The sequence below is a fragment of the Geotrypetes seraphini genome, chromosome 5 (assembly GCF_902459505.1).
Source record: "Geotrypetes seraphini chromosome 5, aGeoSer1.1, whole genome shotgun sequence".
In the NCBI taxonomy this organism is placed as follows: domain Eukaryota; kingdom Metazoa; phylum Chordata; class Amphibia; order Gymnophiona; family Dermophiidae; genus Geotrypetes; species Geotrypetes seraphini.
Window position 1 is genome coordinate 254,120,415 of NC_047088.1, and position 16,709 is coordinate 254,137,123.

The following is a 16,709-nucleotide window of genomic DNA, read 5'->3' on the forward strand; positions in this document are numbered from 1 at the left end:
TCGACCTGGAAGGGCTTCGGGTAGGGGCTCGGTGTAGTCAAGATCCGTGCTTCGAGGTAGAAGATCGAGGCAGTGAAGTCTCGGTATCCAATGCAGAGGAGTCACGACGAATCTTTGAAGCAAGATGTCTGGAATGCTTCGAGAGGTGCTTCAATCGAGGCAACTCAGGAGAGGAATCACCGGAGGAGAGTTGCTTCGGAGCACGAGACCTGCCTCGAGGCACAAGGACTGGAGGATCCGGATGTGCTACAGGCTGGTCAACCCAAGGCAGAGTCAAGGACGGGACCAATTGAGCCACAATCGAGGATATCTGAGTGGTCAGGATGGATTTTAGCATGTCCTCGAGCATCGGCACCGAGACAGAAGAATCTGACCTCGTAGGTGCAGCAGTGCGCTCCAAAGAGGGCGACCTCGAAGGTGAGTATTCCCTAAACTCTGAGGCACGCTTGGAAGAAAGGCACATGGAGGACTCTGGTGGCTTCTTAGATATGGCACCTGAAAGAGACCCAGGAGACTTATCCCCTGAGGATGTCTTCACCGATGTGGAAATCTTCACGGGCGCCGAAGACGGTGCAGAAATAGAAAGTAGGGTCGAGACCTTCGAGACCGAAGCTCCAGCCGAAGCAAGGGTCGAGGCCTTCAAGACCGGAGGTGTCGTCGAAATCGGAGTCGATGCCTTCGAGACCGGGGCGGCCGCCGAGGTCGAGGCTTTGTCCGAAAATTGTTCCATGTCACCGAAGAGTTGAAGGAACTGGGCACACCGACGGCGAAAAGCTCGAGGTGTAAGAATAAGACAACGGTGATAATCTTCTGTGGAATGGATCGAACCTAGACACTGGAGGCAGCGACAGTGAGGATCGGTGACCAAAATCACCCGATTACACTGGCGACAACGTTTAAACACGGTGAGAGGCCGGGACATAGAAAAAATTAAGTCCGTGCCGAACAAAGTGAGCTGGTGGGCCTAGGCCCAAGGCTCACCGACCGCACAAAATTACGCGAAAAGAACACAATAAAACAATTATTATTATTTTTTTTTAGATTTTAAAAGAATTAAGAAATTCAAGGCACAGCGACCGAACTTTTAAAAGAAAAAGAATCAGCCGCGGTGAAGAGAAGGCAGATTTCGCTGCGAAGCTGAGGAAAACGTGTCTTCCTGGCGCCGCGGAAAAAAACGAATTGAGGATCCTCACAGGAGATGCGCCCCCTAGTTCGTGCGGGAAGGCACGCGTGCATGCGCGGTGCAGCACTCGAAAGCTCGAGATCTTCAAGCAAGTTTGCTTTCGAGGCTGTCCGCTGCGGGGCTCCGTCGGTGACGTCACCCATGTGTGAGAATATGCTGCCTGCTTGTCCTGTGATAATTTGCACTATGGCTCCCCTGTTACTAAACTGTAGCGCAGGGAGCATCGGGAGCAGCATGGGGCATTCAGCATAGTCCCCTGTGCTAAAAAAACGCTATTGCGGTTTAGTAAAAGGGGAGGGGGTATATTTGTCTATTTTTGTATAGCTGTTACTGAGGTGACATTGCATATTTTAAAGTCATCTGCCTTTACTTCTCTGAAAAAACCCCCCGAATATAAACGATAATTAACATTTTCTCTGCGTACAGTGTGCTTTGTGTTTTTTTTAATTTTATTGTTGGTAGATCATTTTGACTTGGTCATTTTAAAAGTAGTTTGTAAGCCAACAAAGGGCTCCTTTTACAAAGATGCGATGACTACCACCTGCTCAAGAGGCGGTGGTATTCTGCACGCTATTCTGCACGTTAAGGCCCTAGTGCACCTTTATAAAAGGAGCCCAAAGTGTGGGCGTCCCTGGTTTAAACGATATAAAGAGACAGAGGTAGGTAACTGTGGCATGAGAGTAAGTACTGTCTGTGAGGGTTAGGTAGTCTGTTTTTTCGATGTGTATTTTATGTAGATCGAGGCAGTTACAATAACACTGTGTTTGCATGTATGTGTATTTGTAATGTGTGCATTTGGGTTTTTTTTAAATTAGTAGTCCACTGTTACCTCTCAAAAGAAAATATAAATATTTATGAAAAACACTTGACAAGAAAAAAAAAAGAATATTTAAACATTTCAAAGATTATCCAATATAAATTGTTGATTTTGTGAGAACACAGACACTACCTCAATAAAAGAAATACTCAGCTTTTTCTGAACGTAATTTTGGTAAAATATGACATCCAAAAAAATAAGCTTTATGCCAGTTGCACATGGTCAACTCAGATTAAATTTCCCATGGTGACACGCTGAAGTAAATTTGACACTGAATATATTTTTAGCTAGAGTGTTCAATCAATGCTGTTTTCATGCACATTCTAAATTAGGAATCAGAAAAGAGTGGCAGAGATCTAACACAACAAAGTTAAAATGAATACCCCTAACGGTTACTCCAGGAACAGACAAATTTAGGACCCCTTTTACAAAGCTATGGTAACAATGCTGCTGCAGTAAATGCACCAAAAGCCATTCAATTCCTATGAGCTTTGGTGTGTTTACCACACCAGTCCACACGATTGGACTTGATTTTTTTTTTTTTTAAAGGCCCTTGGTATTTTTACATATACTGTAATTGGATAGAACCAAACTCAAAACACACCAGCTCAAAATTCTAACCAATGTACAGTAAGCACAAACTAGAGGCAAATTTTCAAAATACAGACTTTTACAAGACTGGATCAATTATTTAAAAAAATAAGTTAAAATCAAGAAAATAGATTCTATAATTGCTTTCAAGTCTCTATTTTCTACAAACTATGGTCCTCTTTTACTGAGCAGTGGTAGAGGTTTCTACCGTGGCACAGGGCACTAAGGGCTCCTTTTACAAAGCCACGGTAGCGGTTTAACGCGCTTAATAGCACTCGCTAAACTGCCGGCCGTGTTAGCCGCTACTGGCTCCTCTTGAGCAGGTGGTAGTTTTTCGGCTAGCGTGGGGGTTAGCGCGTGATAAAAAGTCTTCTACCGCGGCTTAGTAAAGGTGGGGGGAGGGTAGAAAAAAAACATTTGAACTAAAGAAATTTCTGTCTACAACCTCTAGGTATTTCATATCCAATACAAAAAAATGTAAACTTGAACCCCTAACACCACAAAAAAACCAAAAAACTTCCTCTGCAAAATAGTTGGTTTTATAACAATAAACCACACACTCTTAAGATTATGTGGCATATATGAAAAGGGCTCTCAATATAAGCATTATTTATATATAGGGCTCCTTTTACGAAGCCACAGTAGTGGTTTAACGCACGTAATAACGCACGCTAAACTGCCGGCCACGCTAGCCACTACCGCCTCCTCTTGAGCAGGCGGTAGTTTTTCGGCTAGCGCATGAGAAAAAATTACGCGGCTTCGTAAAAGGAGCCCATAGTATAAAACTTATTCCAAAATAAGTCTAATGCAGATCACAAGAGTTCTACTATTCATTTCTAGAAGCTACAGGTATCAGCAATTAATAGACAACATACAAAAACTTCCTGAAGTTTTCAATTATCTGTGCAAAATCATATAATAAATAGTCATTTTGTGATCTAATTTCTAGCAGGGAGGTATTACAAAGTAATGCTACCTGATATTTCACTAGCAATTTTTTCTGATAAAATAGTTTTGTGCTAATCTGCTTTTGTACATTACACTATATTGCCTTAGGCTGCAGAAAGGAAAACCTAAAACGACAAATGTTTCAACTGTTTGCAGGTCCTAGACACTGATCTGCTTTTTTTTGGGTGGGGGGGTATCGTCAACACCATTTCAGAAACACTCACTAAACCAACAAGGTCAAATGTGCCCCCTCTTTTCCTAAACTTCAATGCGCTCAAACTTCCAACCTGCATGCTATATACCGTACTGGAAAGCAACAAAACCGCAGCCACTCGAATTTGCCCTGCAGCAGCTACTACTACGTTCCCGTCACCCAGACTCGATTAACAGCGGCTTATTGAATGAACTTCATCCGAATTACTAGAACCCTGCCAGAGGCCGCTTTATTTCAGCAACAACAGGACCGCAGATCGGACCTCAGCTGGCACCGGGGGAACTCGTCGTCCTGCGAGATTACACAAGTCTTACAGCATGACGTCAACATTTTAAAAATGCACCTCCCGCAGCCAGTTTCAGAAGAGCATCGCTAGCTAAAATGACCGAGAGGCGCACAGGTTTTTTTTCTGGAGCCCATCGACTACATTCGTTGCATCGCAATAATTGTCATGCATCCCTCTTTTTATTAGATTTCCTTACACATCCAGGGGTGGGGGGGAGGGAAATGTATTTTGATTATTTAAAATTATTTAATTATAATATTGCACCAACATAGCACGACTTCTTGTATTAATAATTGGGAGGGGGGGGGAGAAAAGGATCGTTTTATGCATTAATTGTGTTTTTTAATAGTGCGTTTTATGTTCAATTAATTGCACTGCATTGTCAAAGTTGGAGAATCAATAAAGATTTAAAAAAAGAAAGCAGCGTGTGGTATTCGAAAACAGAGCCCGACCAAGAAACATTAGGGAGAGAGTCCGTGTGGAAAAATGCAGAGGGCCGATTTTATCATTCAGAATGGTTTTGTGCATAGTTAGCTTAACCTCATCCAAAGTATTTTAATTTTTTTTTTTGTTTAATGTACCGAGACCAAAATGTAATCTGTAACCACTCTTCTCGAATTGCCCCTGGTCAAATGCATATATTATACAGATCCCCCCCACACACACTGACTAAATCCTAGCTCTAATTCAACCCAAAATGTCATATTCAGAACCGCAGGGGGTTGGAAAGTCAATACCTTCATATGACAGTCACGTCCTTCTGAGAAACGGAGAGATAAAAGCGCCGCACTTGCGAGTTCCCCGGGCTTAGGAAGGTTTTCCGTCGGACGGACGTTTCCCCCCGCCGCCACCTCGTCTCAGCTCCTCCGCAGTGGCTGCCCCACCGCTCCAGTCAGCGAGCACCACCTCATACTGCGGGCGGCGGAGGCCGAGGGAGCCCGGGGGCAACGGCGCGCCGCTCCACTCGCCCACTGCAAGAGGCCACCGAACTTCGACGGGGCGAAAACAAGTCGCTTGGGCGGCGGCGGCCTTCCCGCTAATTCTCCGCAGCCCGAGGCTGGCCGTCGAGTCGGCGCGGATCCGCGTAAGCGCGCGCGCCGCGCAGAACTAGCGCGAGCGAGCGACGCGTCTCACTCGAGCGGCAGCAACGGCAACAGCATAGCAACCAAACATGGCGGCAATCGCCGTCAGAAGACTGGAGTGGGGGGGGGGGGAGAGCGCCGTGCGGTCGCGCCGACGTTTTCTCGCGAGATTTTACCCCGGGGGGGTGGTCACAGTGAGATTAGGGTTTGGGGGGAGGGATGTCTGTGGGTCTGAATTGTGCTGGAGGACAGAGGAACGAGAGCGCGAAAGTTACTCGGTCAGAGCTAAGGGGGGAGGAGACGCTGGACATGAGTGGGCGGAGCCAGTGGTGGAGGCCGATGGAGGTGCGAGGGGGGGACGCTCCCGTGTCGGGCGGGCGATTGGAGGGATGCGGCTGTCAAGCATCGGAATGGGGGGGAGGCGGGGCCCGCGGTGGCGGTAGAGTTGTGGTAAGCGCTAAGCAGAGGAGGTTGAGGTTTTACTTGTGCCTTCGTGGCTCGGTCAAAAAAGGTATTAGGAGCGCATCAGTTAAGTTGTAAGCCCTCCTTCCCGGCATCAAGATTTCAAATATTAAACTTGCGGAGGGGCGGAGTGCGTACAAATAATGAAGGCAGTTTCCAGAAATCATTTGTTCAGGTAAATGGGCGTTGAAAATAATCTGCCCGCCCTTTTTTGCAGATGTGCATTGATGGTTCTTTGAGGTCCACCACTGCCTTAATATCCCTGCATCCCCACCACAAAGCTAAGTACTTTTTAAAGTATAAAATGAAAATAAAATACAGTAGTTTTGGAAAAGGGGTTCGATGAAGTGTTGACACATAAAGCCTTGGACTATGAAACTTTATTGAGTCCCTGAGAACCATAATAATGATATGTTGAGAGTTTCAGTGAGAAACATAAGGGCTACTGTTTTGAATTTGTAAGCAGTTCTCCAATCTTTGGCACTTTGATACTTGACATAAATATTTTATTTCTTTTTAAATTTAAATAAGAGATTTGCCCTTGCCTTGATGCCTCAACCAAAAGGAGCAGGAAAGTTTGCATCAGCCTTTTTATTTGATTTGTCTCACTTTTTCGTTTTTTTGCAAGGCTCAGAAAGAAAATAACATTTGACAAAAGAGTTATTCGTACAGTTGGTGGAAGAGTATTGGGCACCCTAGGTAAAGGTGTTCATGCTACAGCCCCTCAATATCTCTCCTTATACACCTCCTCGAGAGTTCCAAGTTGTTTTTATCTGTACCCTTCTCCTCCACTGCCAGTTCCAGACTTCCTTTCATCTAGCTGCCTCGTATGCCTGGAATAAACTACCTGAGTCCATCTTTCATGTTCTTTCTCTTGTTTAAAGGTAGACTGAAAACCCATCTTTTTGATGTCGCCTTTAATAACCCTACTCCCTGCTACCAACTGCTCACTAGTGCTGCCCAATTCAAGGAAAAAAATTTCAATTTGATTTGGCCCATTGAATTGATTTTTTTATTCAATTTGATTCACTTTTCCTGCCCAATTTGGGTGTCTTTTCTAAATGTCCTGGTGGGTTTATTTTGTAGCCTCTTCACCCACACCCCTTTGCCCTCTCCTCCACACCGGTGCTATGGTGTAAACAAAATAAAAAAATATTTGTTCTCTCTCTGTTAGGTCCTAGCTCATGATCACTGTCTAACACCAGCTCTGGCAGGATACACATATCATGGAGAACCCAGATCACTTTGGTCTTCTGGCATGGCTCTTGAGCGCACAGCCTTAACATGCAAAAGATATTTGGAAGTAGTCATTTGTACTCTTTTCTGATCAAAGAAAAAAAGCCTTCGACTTTTATGGCCTACGCTATGGCCTGGATGATTTTTAACTCTGGTGCGCTGTTAGTTTACACATTAGATGTACATAATCTAGATGACAGAGTAAATATCGCTACTCAGGTACTTTCGTGGATCGCCATTGTTTTGCCAATGCCAGACGAGCTACAGTGCAAACAAACAAGGCTAAACAATTCTCCAGGGGGGTATAACCCAATATGGCAACATTAAGTAAAAAGCATTCTTTCAACATAGGACAGTGTTTCTGGGTAATATGAACTATCATTATTTGACCCACCATATTCCAATAGAGATTTATCACAGGACACAACCACTATATACTATATGTTCAAAAGACTCCAAACATCCACAGGACTTCCAACATAGATTTTCGTAATGGTCATAAATACGAGACTAGCACTGGGAAGTCATATAGCATTGGTAATATATTTTGTAACCATTTTCAATTAAGGAAGAGACAAGTGGAGTAGAAAATAGACATTTGCATAATGTTAACCATGCAGGATCCCTCAAACCTTCTCCCCAACTCCTGCTCCCATCTGTCCTTATAATAATCCTCGGAATCCTCCCAGTCAGCAGAGCCCCATATAAATGGGAAATTTCCTCCCCCCACCCCCCCACCTTCGCAGTGCTTGTTCCAACTTAGGGCCTCTTTTACAAAGCTGCGTGGCAAAAACCCCGAAGCCCTTCAAATCTCTATGGGCTTCGGGGCCGTTACCGCAGCAGCCCACACTAAACGGCTTCGTAAAAGAGGCCCTTAGTTTCCTCCAAGCTAAGATCCGCATTCAGCCAACCATCTTGGATGGTGACATCACTTCCTCCCCCCCTGAGATTTTATGATTGTAGAAATCTGTCAAATCAGAATGGTGGGTTTCCATGTTTATTTGAATGAGGGTTTAGGTCCTTCGGGGTGATTTGTGTTATATAAATCTTTCAGCACAATTCCACCTCTAAAAGTGAAATTAGGAAACTAATTTTTGTAATGTCAATCCTAGCTACCAGGTTTAGATGTGATTGTAAACTTCTCTCTCCCTGTAGGAGACTAGTTTCATTGGGCAAAGAGCTCCTTTCTTTGTCTACACTGGATTCAGTTCATTGCCTTGATATACCTCACATCCTAAAAACTGCTGAGAGATCATTAATGTTTGACGTGTATAATACACGCAACATTTCATCAGATTTTAAAATTGTAATGTGTTGCTGACTGATGCTCCTTTTGAAGAGTATCCATAGATTGCAAATAGTTCAGATTGTTGCTGCAAGAATAGTTCCTTATTTTTTTTAAAAATTGCACATTTTTCACTAGTGTGTGAAGAACTCTGCTGGCTCCCAATTAGTTAGTGATTCAGCTTTAATATATTGACAAGCGCCTTTAAGGTGTTAACTTCAAACATTTATTTATATCTTGTGGCCTGAAGGACCACTGACCCCCAGAAACCTCTGCTTAGAAGACTCTCAGAATTCTTTGTAAAGAGTAACTTAATTGCTGCACTGTTGCAAGAAGTTCAGGTATATGCAGTATAACAGCATGAAAGACCTGTAACTAGACAATGACATGGGAACCGTTTACCGCGGTAAACCCGCAGGAATGGAGATAAGACCTTTCACTGCCCCATGGGAATGGGGACAAGACCTTTTACCATCCTATGGGAGCGGTGAAAAGTCTTGCTCCTGTGGAAAAAAAATTGCGCCCATGTCAGATTCAGCATGTCCTCCCCAGCTCCTCTTGCGCCTATTTTACCTTCAAGAGCCAGCCATGCCACGATGAAGACAGAAGGAACCTAAAATCAAAGCCTGAGACCAGTGTGATTTGAAGAATAAAAGTACCAGACAACAAAAGGTAGAAAAAAAATAAATTTATTTTATATTTTGTGATTAGAATATTTCAGATTTGAAATATGTATCCTGCTAGAGCTGGTATTAGACATAACTGGGGACCACAGTGTGCTTCTTTAGCTTCCAGCTGGCTTAGGGCTCTCTCCCTGACCAGGGAGCAGTTGCCCTAATTGCTCTCCCCTAACACTATTCCTGCTTATGTGACTGAAGTATTCTGTTAGCTTGATTTTTCTATGTAGCATTCTGTAGTAATTTAGTTTGTTCAGTTTTCACAATAGTGGAAGGGATATTTGTGAAAGGGAGAGGAGATAGGGGTTTGTTGACCCTTGTTCTATATTATTTGAGTTTATAAAATGACAATTGTAGAGAATTTTGTCTTTTTATACTTAAATAAAATAAGTTCAGTATAAAATCATACCTATTTGAGGCTTGTGCGGATGAGATCTGACAGTTTGCAGAGCGGGGACGGGGACTAAGCTCATGGGGATGGGACGGGAACGGTGATAAATTTTTTCCCCATGCCATTCTCTACCTGTAAGCTTTAACACACCAATACATGACAAAATCAAGTTTGCCAGAGCCTAACTAGCTTGTTCTGATCAGAAGAGCATAGCTATAAGATATTTAATGTTCTCTTTCAATTAGTTTGTGCAGGTTATACTGCACCATCTTCATTCCTTAGCCTCATTCCTTTTGCTGCAGCATCCCCCAAATTCTATAAATAGGGGAATGCACTGATAATTGGCTTCTTAATAAGCAATTATTAATGTTAATTGATTTCAATTTGTGCTTGTAAATTTAGGTGCTCAATACTAAGAAACAAAAATGGATTTATGTATTAAATACTTTATCTCCAAATGGATTGAATGAAGAAATTGACTGAATGTCTTTAGTCTGAATCAGTCAATAATGTTACACTTCATACATATTATAGTCACTTCCGGTAAAATGTATGACGAGTTTCTCCAGGAAATAGTAATTCAAGGGTTTAAAAACCGGATCTGACGAAAGATGCTCCCGAATAGCATGATACTATATCGAATGGAGCGATTTCTACTAAGTGCGATAATAAGTTGAAAATAGATAACAATACAATGTAATATAATATTCTTGATTAGCCATAAAGATAAATTAAAAAAGATTATAAAATAAGTTTTTTGGGGTAATGCTTGGTATTATATATATTTATATGTTTTACAGATATATTAGGGAGCCTCGACCCTGAGGAAAGCGTGTGAAACATGGACATGTTGGTGGAGGCGCTCCCCTTTAAAAATTATAAAAGCTAAGTAAAAATTTTATATTTATGACTTGTGGATAAGACAAACTGGATAAAAATTATATATATAAAAAGATAAAAAAAGTACGTTTGATCCTATGAAGGTCGGGTTCGGTGAGCTTTGTCCACTTGAACCATTGGGTAATTTGACCCTCTGAGGATCGGGTATCAAGGTATTTCCTTATTAAATAACCTGAAGATCATTATCAAACTGGAAATTCTTCTTGATGTGATAATATGGATTGATTCCAGTTACAAGTATAGCCACTATAGTATTTCTCTATATTTAGCTCCCCCATAGCATGCATGTCTTTGAAACTGTCTCAATTCTCTGTAAGTTGTATGTTATTGACTTTGTAGCTTATGTGTCACTGATCCGAAGACTCTGTGTATATATCCTTGTAACCCGTTCTGGGCTCCTGGGAAGGATGGGCTATAAAATAAACAAATAAATTATATATTTACAGTCCCTCTGGCTAAGAAACAGTCTGCTCTGCCACCCATCAACATTAGAGCAGGGGTAAGCAGATGTGGCCAGCTGTCTTGTATTTGAAAGGCCAATCTCACACTGAATAATAAATTAGCATCTCTTCATTCACAATAAGCCAGTCTAGTGCATTTAAATGAAGCTTTAAAACACATCACTCTTTTTCAGTATCCATGACCCAAAACATCCTTCAAAGCTGCATTTAAAAACTGGCTATCCAAAATGTCTACTGCCAGGCATCCAGTGAAAAAGAATCTGTAAAAATGAGAACAATGATTCTAGCATCTGGCAACTAAAATTCAATGCAGAGTGATGCATTTCGGGGGTAGAAATCCGAGGGAACCGTATGTGCTGGCAGGTGAGAAGCTGATAAGCACAGATGGAGACAGGGACCTTGGGGTGATTGTTTCTGAAGATCTGAAGGTATCTAAACTATGTGATAAGGCAATGGCTGCAGCCAGAAGGATGCTAAGCTGTATAGAAAGAGGAGTAACCAGCAGAAGAAGGGAGGTGTTGATGCCCCTGTATAGGTCATTGGTGAGGCCGCACTTGGAGTATTGTGTTCAGTTTTAGAGGCCATATCTGGCAAAGAATTTAAAAAGACTTGAAGTGGTCCCGAGGAAGGCAACGAAAATGGTAATTGGTTTGAACCAAAAGAAGTATGAGAAGAAATTGGAAGACCTAAATATGTTTACTCTGGAGGAGAGGAGGGACAGAGATAGGGCTGGATTAAAGGGTAGGCCCAGTAGGCACATGCCTCGGGCCTGAAAATATCAGGGGGGCCCCAGGGCCGGCATTAGTGGGGGAGTAAACAGGACAGGGGGCCCCCGACTGCCTGGTGAGGTCAGCTTTCCTCCCACCGCCCGCAAGTGAACTGAACCAAGGCCGCGAGGCCCTAACACTGCGTCAGCTTCCCTTCTCCTTATCAAATAAATACGCCCTCTGTGATGCTGGGCTAAGTCCAGCCTTCTGGTGCGCTCCCGAAGCCTGCCGGCACAACCCCCCACACTCAGGCCTCAATTACTATTCCGGACCCTCAGCGCCCACCAGGCTGGGGTCCAAACACCTACCTGATGCTGTCTTCTGGCTTCCCCAGGCCTTCTCTGCTCTTCCTGACCCCTTAGGAGTATTTGGCGCGCTCCCGCGCCTTAGCCAGGCTTACGGCCTACATTGGGGCATATTCGCACATGTGCGTCTTTCTCCCAATGTTCCTCAACGGCTGACAATCAGCTGATTGCCACCACATGCGGGGAACTTGACTGCCAGGCTCTTCAGGGGGAGGGAGATAGAAGAGAAGGAGAGCAGAAAGATGCCAGGGCATGGGGGTAGGGAAGGGAAACTAAGGAGACAGATGCCAGACCAGAGTAAAAGGAAGGAGAGGAGATGTCAGGGCATGAGGGGGAAGGGAGAGATAGAAGTGAAGAAAAGGAGAGAGATGTCATGCCATGGGGTTGAGTGAGAAGGAAGGAAGGTGAAAAACGGATGAAAACTTGAAAAAGCACAAACAATATCAAAGCAGGTACTATAAGGCGGTAAGACGGGCCAAAAGAGACTACGAGGAAAAAATAGCCAAGGAGGCAAAAAACTTCAAGCCATTCTTACGATATATTAAGGGGAAACGACCTACGAAGGAAGCGGTGGCGCCGTTGGATGACCATGTAATAAAGGGAGTGCTAAAGGAGGACAAAGCCATTGCTGACAAACTGAACACATTTTTTGCGTCTGTATTTATCAAAGAGGATATACATAACATACCAGAAGCTGACAGGCTATATGCAGGGTTGATTGTCAGTCTAGAAGAGGTATGCAGGCAGATTGATAGGCTTAAAAATGATAAATCCCAGGGATGGATGGCATCCATCAGAGGGTAATCAAGGAACTGAAAGGGGCTATAGCTGAACTGCTTCAACTAATAGCCAATCTGTCGATCAAATCAGGAAGGATTCCGGAAGACTGGAAAGTGGCGAATGTTACGTTGATCTTCAAGAAAGATTCGAGGGGAGATCTGGGAAACTACAAACCGGTGAGTCTGACCTCGATATCAGGAATGATGGTAGAGGCGCTGATAAAGGACCACATCATTGATCACATTGACGGACACAATCTGATGAGGACCAGCCAGCACAGCTTCAGCAAAGGAAGATCTTGCTTAACGAACTTGCTGCACTTCGAGGGAGTAAACAGGCAGATAGACAAGAGTGACCCGGTCGACATTGTATATCTGGATTTTCAGAAGACGTTCGACAAAATCCCGCATGAACGACTACTTCAAAAAATTGCGAGCCATGGAATCGAGGGTGAAATACTTGCATAGATTAAAAACTGGCTGGCGGAGAGAAACTGAGGGGGTAAATGGACAATACTCGGACTGTAAAAGCGTCACGAGTTGAGTGCCGTAGGGTTCGGTGCATGGACCTGTGCTCTTTAACATATTTATAAACGACCTTAAAATTGGTAGAACAAGCGAGGTGATTAAATTTGCAGACAATACGAAGTTATTCAGAGTAGTGAAGACACAGAAGGATTGCGAAGACCTGCAACGTGACATAAACACGCTCGAGAAATAGGCCGCAACATGGCAAATGAGGTTTAACATGGATAAGTGTAAGGTGATGCATGTCGGTAACAAAAGTCTTATACACGAATACAGGATGTCCGTTGCAGTACTCTGAGGGACCCCCCCCCCAGGAAAGAGACTTGGGAGTACTGGTCGACAAGTCGATGAAGCTGTCCGCGCAATGCATGGCAGCGGCGAAAAGGGCGAATAGAATGCTAGGAATAATTAAGAAGGGGATCACGAACAGATTGGAAAAGGTTATCATGCTGCTGTACTAGGCCATGGTACGCCCCCACCTGGAATACTGCATCCAGCACTGGTTGCTGTACTTGAAGAAAGACACAGTACTAATCAAAAGGGTCCAGAGAAGAGCGACTAAAATGGTTAAGGGGCTAGAGGAGTTTCCATACAGTGAGAGATTAGAAAAACTAGGTCTCTTCTCTCTTGAAAAGAGGAAACTGAGTGGGGACATGATCGGAACATTCAAGATAATGAAGGGAATAGACTTAGTAGATAAAGACAGGTTGTTCACCCTCTCCAAGGTAGGGAGAGCGAGAACAAGAGGGCACTCTCTAAAGTTAAAAGGGGTTAGATTCCGTACAAACATAAGGATGTTCTTCTTCACCCAGAGAGTGATGGAAAACTGGAATGCTCTTCCAGAGGCTGTTATAGGGGAAAACACCCTCCAGGGATTCAAGACCAAGTTAGATAAGTTCCTGCTGAACCAGAACGTATGCAGGTAAGGCTAGTCTCAGTTAGGACACTAGTCTTTGACCTAAGGGCCGCTGCTGGAGCAGACTGCTGGGCACGATGGACCACTGGTCTGACCCAGAAGCAGCAATTCTTATGTTCTTATGAAGGAAAGGAGAAGAGAGAGATGCCAGAACATAGGGGAAGAGGTGGAGATAGAAAAATGGAGAGGGGGTGAAACTGAAATGAAATGAGAGGGACATAGAAAGAGAGAAGATGCCATATGGAAGAGAGAGAGGGCAGACACTGGATGGAAAGGGCAACGAAGGCAGTGGATGGAAGGGGCGAGAGAGAGGGTGGACAGTAGATGGAAGGGGTAGAGAGAGAGGGGGACAGACGCTGAATGGAAGTGTGAAGGAGGGGGGACAGACATTGAATGAAGGGGGTGAGAGAGGGGAGCAGATGCTGGAAGGAAAGAGGGCACATGCTGGATTGGGGGAAGAGGATAAAATTAGATTCTGGAAGGGGTGACGGAAGGAAGTGGCAAGCCATAGGTAGACACAATGAACCAGGGAAATTGAGGACTGAATAGTAAGAAAGAATTTAGACAGAGGCAGAAAATAAATTGAGAAGGAAGATCAGGGAAGAACAGGAAGAAGGGAGCAGAGAGAGAGAGATGCCAGGGCAAGGGAAGGGGAGGAGAAAGATACCAGACCTGGGAGGAGGAAAGGAAGAAGGAGACAGATACCAGATCTGTGGGGAGGAAAGGAGGAGCGAGAGAGAGATGCTAAAATCTGCTGGGAGGGAGAGATGGAAGGGAAGAAGACAGATGCCACACCATGGGGGGAGCGGAGAGAAGTAGATGTATGCCACACCAATGGGTGGGGGGGGAAAGAGAGATGGAAGGGAGAGGCAGACAATTTCTGGAAGAGGAATAGAAAGAGAGCACTAAATTTTCTTCCTGCCATGCCCCATGCCTCCTACCCAAATGCAAAATATAAATTGATGGACTTCCCAAAGCCCTGCCAGCTGAAGATCTCTTCCTCTAGGAAGGAAGGGGGGAATTGTTCAGAGATATTTGGAGGTTCCATAGAAGAAAAACTGTATATTGGCACTGGTATGGTAATCTTTGTTGTTTGTTTTGAAGTAAATAAAATGGGTAAATGGAGGCGGGACAAGGTGGAGAGGGGCAGGGCATGGTGGGGCACGGCGTGGGGTGGGTGGGACCAGGAGCCCAGTGGACTTGTTTGCCTAGGGGCCCTCAACGAATTAATCGTGCCCTGGACAGAAGAGATATGATACAGACATTTAAATACTTGAAAGGCATTAATATAGAACCAAATCTTTTCCAGAGAAGAAAAAGTGGTAAAATTAGAGGGCATAATTTGAGGTTACGGAGAGGAAGATTAAGGAGCAATGTTAGGAAGTTTTCTTCATGGAGAGGGTGGTAGATGCTTGGAATGCCCTCCTGAGGGAAATGGTGGAGAGGAAAATGGTGATGGAATTCAAAAAAGTGTGGGATAAAAAGAGGATCTCTAATTAGAAAAATGAAGGATGTAAAGTAAAGAACTAAGGCCGATATTGGACAGACCTACATGGTCTATGTTCCATATATGGTGATTCGTTGTAGGATGGGCTGGGGTGGGCATCAATGGGAATTTTACTAATATGGAACAGGCGGATGTTACTGGCCAGACTTTATGGTAGATGTCCTGCAAACAACGGGATGGTTTGATAAGTTGGAGTGAGCTTGGATGGCAACTTCAGCATTTGAAACCTAGGTCAATACCAGACTTTACAATCTACGGCCCAGAAATATCAAAGAAGAGACAAGTTAATCTAATCATGTATTTTTTAATGAGTATAACTTATCTGCCATCATTTACTATATTACTGTGTAATTGGGTGTCTGGAAATTAAAATAACCACCAAAGAAAGTAGCCACTTAAGACAATTTATGAGGAAGCAGATCTTGTCTTGTTGGGCCAGATGCTTTATAAAATTGTCCAAACAAACTCTCAAATATTTACAAATGCAAAACTGTCCAATCAAATAATGTTTATATTTAAAAAGTACAATTTCCTCCTCTTGTAAGCATCTCGTTTTTTGCTTCCATTGCTGCAGATGGGAGTCCCCTGTCCAGGCTCCTCTGAAACACAATACAGTTCTGGGGCAGTATAAAAGCAGAGCCTTCACTTAGCAGAGTACTTCACAATAAGAAGGGAAAAAGATAATCCAGTTTGCTCCCCTAGAGAGATTCAGGAGTATGCCTTCTTTACGCTAAATCACTTAACTAGCATAGGCTTCTTACGACTGTATAGAAAAAACAGAGTTATGTTAACCTTGGTTCTAACTACTACTTATCACTTATATAGTGCTGAAAGGCAAACGCAGTGCTGTACATTTCGACATTTATAGACAGTCCCTGCTTGGAACAGCTTACAATCTAACTTGGACAGACAGGCATGATATAGAGGGTAGGAGATGCAGAACCCAAGGTGAGAGGAGTTAGAAGTCGAAAGCACTCTCAAAGAGGTGGGCTTTTAACTGGGCCTTGAACACTGCCTGAGATGGATCCCGCCATAGGGATTTGGGCAGCTTGTTCCAAGCATACGGTGCAGCAAGGCAGAAGAGACGGAGTCTGGAGTTGGCAATTGAAGAGAAGGGCACAGATAGGAGGGACTTACCAAGTTCTAAATGGAAAGGATACATGCTACCATGTTGGAGACCCAGAATCAGGTTCCCATGTGATCCAAGCCAGCTTCTCAATGGACTAGGAACGTTATGAAGGCAGTAAACACAATACCTGGCAAGAAATTTCACCCACTTACTATACCAGCACCAACTAGTTATCTAGAGTCGCCAATGTGTGGGAAAACCTTGCTGTATTTATTACAGGAGGCTAACAGTCAGCAGGATCTTTC

At 43.8% G+C, this 16,709-nt stretch overlaps 2 protein-coding genes across 8 annotated transcripts in view; one reads left to right on the plus strand and one right to left on the minus strand.

Annotated features, from left to right (window-relative positions):
• Nucleotides 1-5,269, minus strand: part of PTPN4 (protein tyrosine phosphatase non-receptor type 4) — a 272,694-nt gene extending 267,425 nt beyond the window's left edge. For 2 of the 6 annotated variants that reach the window (XM_033945424.1, XM_033945426.1), the window contains exon 1: nt 4,777-5,267. The gene's annotated coding sequence lies outside the window, so the exon portion shown is untranslated. Of the gene's footprint in view, nt 1-4,776 lie in introns of all 6 variants that reach the window. The other 4 variants (XM_033945422.1, XM_033945423.1, XM_033945428.1 and 1 more) reach the window with 3 other exon arrangements.
• Nucleotides 5,270-5,581: 312 nt separating this feature from the next.
• Nucleotides 5,582-16,709, plus strand: part of LOC117361329 (fibrinogen-like protein 1-like protein) — a 66,162-nt gene continuing 55,034 nt past the window's right edge. For both annotated transcript variants that reach the window (XM_033946509.1, XM_033946510.1), the window contains exon 1: nt 5,582-5,758. The gene's annotated coding sequence lies outside the window, so the exon portion shown is untranslated. The remainder of the gene's footprint in view (nt 5,759-16,709) is intronic.